This window comes from Nomascus leucogenys, chromosome 8 (assembly GCF_006542625.1).
Source record: "Nomascus leucogenys isolate Asia chromosome 8, Asia_NLE_v1, whole genome shotgun sequence".
NCBI lineage: Eukaryota > Metazoa > Chordata > Mammalia > Primates > Hylobatidae > Nomascus > Nomascus leucogenys.
The window spans coordinates 18,513,612-18,521,638 of NC_044388.1; the positions used below are offsets into that span (position 1 = coordinate 18,513,612).

The following is an 8,027-nucleotide window of genomic DNA, read 5'->3' on the forward strand; positions in this document are numbered from 1 at the left end:
TAAATACCTTTAGAAATGAAAGACCCACATGTACTTCTAATTATTAAACATAATTCAGTTTCATTTGATTTATGTCTGTGTCATTCCTTTCTTTGCACTGACACGTCCTTGCAGAGGGTGATCTGTGTGGCCTCTCCTGGTGGCAAGGCATTCCATGGAAGTGGTTTACAAGAATACTGTGAAGTATATCATGAAGGCATGTTTGAATTTCCACGTGATTATCATGTGGAGATTCCTTTTCCTCAGTGGCCAAGATTATTGATATGTATATTGCTTCCCACTCTTCAGTCTCCAGTTTATAGCTCCTAATGGAATGTTTTTTTTTAAAGAAATGTGTCTTAAAATCACTGAGTACAGCGTTCAATTTACAACCCTTGTTACTTGGAAAAATTTGAAAAATAACTTGTTCTTGGCTCAATAATGCTGAGCAGTTTAGGGGTTTCTCATCCCTTTATAAGAATACTAAAAACAATTCATTTTTTTTCTCAGTAAAAACAAGTTTTTCAGTTCAGTCATTGTGAATCCCATACTTATTCTTCTCAGTGAAGATAATGGACTGAGATGACACCAATTTTCCTGAATGAGAGTAAGAGAATCATAGGCAAGTTGCCATTGGATTACTACAGCTTTGATTTGGCTAGAGCTTTCGTAGCTCTCCTCCTTCATATATGATTATAAAAAATTTATGTTTTCTCATTTAAGAGAGTGTCTTTTAGCCAACTACCTGCTAAGAATCAGAATATAGGATATTTAAATATCATGAAACAATTAGTGAATGTGGCAGACATTATGCATTACCTTCCTTTAGTCCTTGCTAATAGGACCCCAGTATAATTCCTGGCAGCAATATGTCCAGTTTCAATGGAACACTTAGGATTCGTGTAAACATATTATGGCTTTCTGGCTCTCCTTTGCCAGATAATTGCTATCTCTGCCTCCTTGGAAGCTAGGGATAGAACTGGAATATCAGTGTGCTAAAGGAAAGATTTTCTAACTTGGCTGTTCCCACCCCTATAGCTTCTTGCCTTGGGACCTTCAAGTGACAAGTCTATGATAAAACACTAAATCCTTAGGAAGGCAGAGAAAAGGATAGCAGTTACTGAATTTTTGAAGACAGATTTCAGCTGCTGAACCACCCATAGATTTTTTTTTTTTACCTCTGGGTTTTTAAACAGTAAACCATGGATGTCTTTTAAAGTTGAAGCTTCTGGCTGTTAGACTTTTTGTTATTTGTAGCCTAATGCACACTGACTGATGTAATATAAGTGAACATCATATTTCCACATCTGTAACAGCCACAGACTCTAACCCAGGGTAAGGACGGTCTCTGTCAGATTATGAGGTGTTCCTCTAAATTCTCTGCTTAAGTATGTGCCACCCATTTATTCATAAATTCAGCTTACATTTATTTGCTTTTGATTTGTGTTCTTGGGCCGGGCGCGGTGGCTCACGCTTGTAATCCCAGCACTTTGGGAGGCCGAGGCGGGCGGATCACGAGGTCAGGAGATCGAGACTACGGTGAAACCCCATCTCTACTAAAAATATACAAAAAATTAGCCGGGAGTGGTGGCGGGCGCCTGTAGTCCCAGCTACTCGGAAGGCTGAGGCGGGAGAATAGCGTGAACCCGGGAGGCGGAGCTTGCAGTGATCCGAGATCGCGCCACTGCACTCCAGCCTGGGTGACAGAGCAAGACTGTATCTCAAAAAAAAAAAAAAAAAAAAAAAAAAAAAGTGTTCTTTTCTCTGCCATCTAGGATCTTCTGAGCATTTTGTTTAATATTATCAGATAACAGTGAGTAGTAGGTGAGCCTATTTCTATCCCAGGATTATAATGAATACTTTACTTTTCAGGTTGTATGACTATCTCTTTGGTCTAAAGCAGTACTATCTAATAGAAAGATAATGAGAGTGACATGTAATTTTTCTAAAAGGAGAAAAATACATGTACATTACAATACAACAGTAGTATCTTATCCAATGCCATGGTTAGAGTGAAACGTAATCCTACCAAACAATAAAGTTGTGTTTAATGGAAAAAATATTTTGCATTGCTTCAGTTTTAAAATGAAAATTAAATAAAATTAAAATTATAGTTCCTCCATTGCACTGGCCACATTTCAAGGGCTCAATAGCTACATGTGGCTACTGGCTACTGTATTAGATAGGTCAGACCTATTCTCTAAACTCCTTGAGGGCAGGAACTGTGTTCTATCTAGGTTTTACCTTAGTTACTGCTTCTTCTGGAACCCTTTTCAGGTACTCCAAGATGGGGTTAAGTGCACCTGTTATGTGCTCCTACAGCCCTCTGTGCTAACTTCTATGGTGGGGTGCTTATACAGCCTGTGTTGCAATTACTTATTTCCTTGCAATTACGTTCATTTTCTGAAGATGTGTGTCTGATTCTGTGCACTAAAGTCTGCCCTACTCCCTCAGTCTGGTTGGTGCTAGGGCCTGTCTTGGACTTGTTGAGTTTCTTCTGCCTCCTTCAGCAACTGGTTGTATGATCAGCCTCCCTGCAGAGGCAATGACTCCACTGGCTTTCTGAGCCTGGGCTCCCCCTGGAGTGCTTCATCATGGCTTATGCCTTATCTTGATTTACATGTTGTGGTCTCCTGATATAGACTGGCCCAAAACTGTCCTTGTACAGTCTTGGGATTTCCTGTTCCGCCTGCCAGACTAGATTTCCTCCCAAGGCAACCTCAATTTACAATTGTTTGGGTTGTAAGTGACAGGGCACTCCTCCAGGGGATATTTTCTTGTAGTGACTCTAGATATGAATAGTTATTTTGACAACATTCCAGCAGATGGCAGTAAAGTGTTTTGAGCAAGGGTTACCTTTTTCTAGTTTGCAGAAGGTCCCCGAATAAGCTAGCATCTGTGCTGCCAGTAGAGCCCACCTGTAAACCTACCAGAAGGATCTAGTTGCAGCTTCTTGCTCCTTTCCTCTCACTCCTTATCCTTGTAGTTAATCATACCTGGCCAGGTATAGAGAAGATGTAGTAAATTGGAAAAGCCTCATATTTGGGGAATGAGATACATTTCTTTAATCTCATTTCCTGTTGCCAAGCATCCCGGGATACTGCTGCAGGGACCACCTCCAGCTTGCCTCAGTCCTCGTACTCTGCTTTCATTCCCTTTCTTTCTGTAATCATGTGTAGACAATGCCTACACTCTAGGATGATTCTGATTAAGCTGCTTGCATGGAGCATCAGTTTCTTTGTGGGCACCAATGGTGTTATCTCTACAGATTGGAGGAACATTCTGTACAGGATTTGTTTTTTAAGAAATCCATTTAAAACCATTAAAAGGAAAGAGCAGAGAAATGAAAGGGCACTATCTAGTGGTTCTAAGAGAAGGAAGGTGCTGAAATGCTTATGATGCTAATTTTCCTTTTAGTCCCAGTTGTCTGGAGTAGAGGAATGGTATCTAACTGTTAGAGATGTGAGAAATCTATAAAGCTGTGAGCATCTCTATGTGCGAAAGTCTATCATCAGGAAAAATGCAGTTCTTTAATTACTGGCTCAATGAAGATGCATTTCAAAGTGCATTTGGGAAGGAGAATCTATAACCACCCTCCGTAGGCCTATACTCCAGCCCTCAACTCAGTAGGTTCCAGGGAAGAAAGCACATCACAACATGTGGCATTCACTCAGTCTGTCCTGGTTCACAGAGCTAACTTTATCCCAGATAACTGCCCCCTTCTCCCCACCTTTTCTGGAAATGCATTTCTGCTTAAGAGAGCAAAATCAGTCCTTTGGGGTTGGACTACTACAGATTATTTTTTGATGGTTTGTGGGTTAACTTGATAGAGGGGTATGGCATCATGACATACTGTTCAGGAGAACTGCCTGCTGATTTGGCATGGTGGAATTTTTTTCAACTTTCTTTCTAGAAGCTATGTAACAGATATGGCTAAGGTTAAAGGGAATTTGTCACATTGTGAGACATTTTATGGGTGTGAAATGGTTCTAGCATTGGTATTCATTGTCAAGCAGTTGTGTAGCTTTGGAAATTTGTCCTTTTTGGATCCTGCTTCTCTTACATTAAATGTCAGATATGAAAGAGAAATTTCTGGAATTCTGACGTTTGCATTCTATGTAATCTGGAACACATTTCCACTGCAAATATTGAACTTCTAAGAGGAAGAATAGCAAATGCCTGGCACTTTGCTGCCACCTTGCCCATTATCAATTCCACTATTCTATTCTCTTGGTCTAGGCTTAGGTGTGGACTCAGAATCTTTCTTAACACAGTGCCTAGGAGGCCACTACCAATCACTTGAAGTCGACCTCAAAGGTGGAAGCTTCTTGCTGATCCTGGATGGTGAGAATTTAAGGTTCCACACTGTTCATCACATTGAGGTTTCCATTTTCTTATCAGCTTCTAAGGACAATTTGTTCTTCATGGCAACAGTTATCTTCACAGACTCACCAGGATAAACTCTCATATCCAATTTTCAACATATGTCAAGGAATGAATATCTGAATGTGAAAACAAATGAAATGAAATGCAGCAAACAGTAACAATGAGGACAGAGGCTATATCAATATTAATGAGTGATGTTTGTGCTATGCTATATTAAGTAGGAGAGAGAGAGGATTTATAAAAAATCTTAAATGTGGTCTGGAAGAGCATCCTCACATCTCAGTATAGGGAAAAAAATCCCGCTTGGCTAATAACATGTTAGCAGTTCATAGTCTCTTTTATTCAGGGACAAGAACCACTATGTTCAAGGCCTTACATCCTATGTACGTTTATGCTAATCCTTGAATCTTATTTAAATGCATTATTATATAGTCAGTACTTATTCATGGTATCCATTTTCACTGGTGATTCTCAGACTTTATGAGTAACAGAATTTCCTAGGGAGTTTTAAAAAACATGATTTTGTGGGCCCCATCTCCACAGAGTTTGACTTAATAGGTCTGAGGCTATGCCTAAGAATATGATTTTTAAAATCAAGTCCCTCATATTTCTTAGGTCATAATTTGCAAAATGGCCACCATGCTCAGGTGAAATATTTCTCTCTTGAGCCTAAACTCAAGTATGATAGCTTTCATTTGTCATGTAAGTGAGCCACATGGTGCAATAATTTAATTCTGTGGTGCTCGGCTTGCGTTACATGTTAAAGAGTAGATTCAGGAAGCTGTATGGTGAACAGTGGTGGTTCTTGAGAATGACCGCTAATGGCAAAAATATTCATCTATCTATGTGATAATATTACACTTTTGGTATCCCCTGATGGACAAACATATGGAATAATAAGATGCTGTGAGTTCAGTAACACTTACAGGCATCTAGATTTCATTAGTCCCAACAGTACTTATGAACATTCCAAGGTCTTGGTGTATATATGTTTGAAATATATCATGTATTTAATCAACATATAGTAGATTAGAAGACCTCATGAAAGAATTTCGTATGCTAACCCATTCCATGTGTCCTCCTCTCTACCCTAAGGGGTTCTTGACAGAAATTTGAATTTTTCAAAATAAGGAGAAGTCCAGAAGACTTGAGTTTGAATTATACAAATAATGGATATTGGCTGAGTCATATAGTTACTTAATCCATAAACCTAAATTTCTGTAAAAAGATGATGACACATATATATTAGATATACTTTTATTTCCAATTCAGAGGGTATATGTGCAGGTTTATTTCATTGGTATATAGTGTAATGTGAGATTTGGAGTACAATTTATCTTGTCACCCAGGTGGTGAGCATAGTACCCAGTAGGTAGTTTTTCAGGCCTTGCCCCCACTACCTCCCTCCCACTTCTAGTAGTCCTAAGTGTCTGTCATTTCCATGTGTACCCAATGTTAAGCTCCCACTTATAAGTGACAGCATGCAGTATTTGGTTTTCTGCTCTTGCATTAATTTGCTTAGGATGATAGCTTCCAACTGCATCCCTGTTGCTGTCAAGAATATGATTTTGTTCTTTTTTATAGTTGCATAGTATTCCATGGTGTATATGTACCACATTTTCTTTATCCAATCCACCGTTGATGGACACCTATGTTGATTCATGACTTTGCTGTTGTAAATAGTGTGCAATGAGCATATAAGTGCATATATCTTTTTGGTATAATAATCTATATTCCTTTGGGCATATAGATCATTGTTCAAATGGTAGCTCTGTTTTAAGCTCTTTGAGAAAGGTGATGTTAATTTTGTATAGTATCTTGCAGGTGCTCTCTTGATTTCCTATGTCTGGATGTCTACCTCTGTAGCAAGATTAGAGCATTTTCTTGAATTATTCTTTCAAATATGTTTTCTAGGTTGTTTGTTTACTCCTCTCTCAGGAATGCCAATAATTCATAGATTTGCGTAATCCCATTACATAATTCCATACTTCTTAAAATCACTTTACATAATCCCATACTTCTTGAAGACTGTTCTTTTTTTTCAGTTTTGAAGCCATTTTTTTTTTGTGAAGTGGTTATTAACAAGTCTATATAAGGTTAGGATTTCCAATTAAAAGTTTTAAATTGAAAGCCTTCAAGGTTCAGTTGTATGTCATGTAGCGAGGAGTAGCACTGAATTTGGCATAAGACTTAATGACATTATTTACAGCTTCCAAGAAATCCTTCTCAGTAGCAATTTTTCGCCGTGCTCTGATGGCAAACATACCAGCTTCTGTGCAGACACTTCTAATCTCAGCAGCAGTGCCATTTGGACACAGTCGTGCTAACAATTCAAATCTGATGTGTCTTTCAACACTCATTGAATGAGCATGAATCTTAAAGATGTGGGTCCGACCCTTTAGATCGGGCAAGCTAAATTCAATTTTTTCTATCTAATCTCCCTGGCCTCATCAGTGCTGGATCCAAATTATCAGGTCAGTTAGTGGCCATCAGCACTTTAATATTGCCTCGAGGATCAAAACCATCAAGCTGATTGATCAGTTCCAACATTGTTCTCTGCACTTCATTGTCACCTCTAGCACCGTCATCAAACCGAGCCCCTCCAATAGCATCAATTTCATCAAAGAAGATAAGGCAGGCTTTTTTTGTTCTGGCCATTTCAAAGGGCTCATGAACCATTTGAGCCCTCTAACTGACATATTTCTGTACTGCTCAGATCCAATAACTCGAATGAAGCACGCATCAGTCTGATTAGCAACTGCCTGCACACAGAGTGTCTTCCTGTACTGGGTGGATTAAAGAGCAGCATGCCCTTGGGAGCCTCAATGCTGAGATTCACAAACCTGTCTGGATGAAGTAATGGGGTTTCAACTACTTCTCGCAATTTCTCAATCTGCTCCTTACAGTCACCGACATTACTGTATGTGACATCAGGTTTTTCCTCCACCTGCATCGTGGTAACTGTTGGGTCAGCCTTAGGAGGCAATGGAATGTGAATTTGATATTTATTTCGGTCCACACCTACTCTCATCCCTTCTTCAATGTCAGTGGGTGCCACCTGATCACTAAAGTCCATCACAAACTTGGCAAACCGCTTTACATTGACAATGTATTTTGGGTCCTCTGAATCAGCATTGATTATCTTTGTACACCTGGCAACCTGTAAAGGCTGTTTACTCTGGAGTGTCTGCTTATCTGCAGCCAAATCCCAGAGTGCTGGTGGGGCCAGGCCAGTGTCAGATTCTTTAATACCAATGAGCTCATTAATTTTCTTGAGAAGTTGCTGAATGCCATCTTCGACTTGCTTGATCTGCCTAGAGTAAGTGCTCTGACCATAAGTTTTCAGCAAGACAATATCCGCCTCATCCAGAACTTGGATGAGCTTGTCGTCCTTCTCATCTTCTTTGGTCTTCCGCTGATGGGCACCAAGGTAATCTGGCATTTTAGCAGTTCCAAATGCCTCTGTTCCTTACTGATTACACAGCACCTTCCTTTCTTCTGGTGGCGTCTGAAGACTGTTCTTTTTTAAAAATTATTTTTTTCTTTATTTTCGTCTGACTGGATTAGTTCAAGAGAATAGTCTTCAACCTCTGAAAGTCTTTCTTCTGCTTGGGCTAGTCTATTGATAAAGCTTTCAGTTGTATTTTAAAATTCCTTAAGTT

At 39.4% G+C, this 8,027-nt stretch overlaps 1 pseudogene; it reads right to left on the reverse strand.

The window, feature by feature from the left end:
- Positions 1-6,506: 6,506 nt before the first annotated feature.
- On the reverse strand, positions 6,507-7,807 carry LOC100589500 (annotated as a pseudogene).
- Between the last annotated feature and the right edge of the window lie 220 nt (positions 7,808-8,027).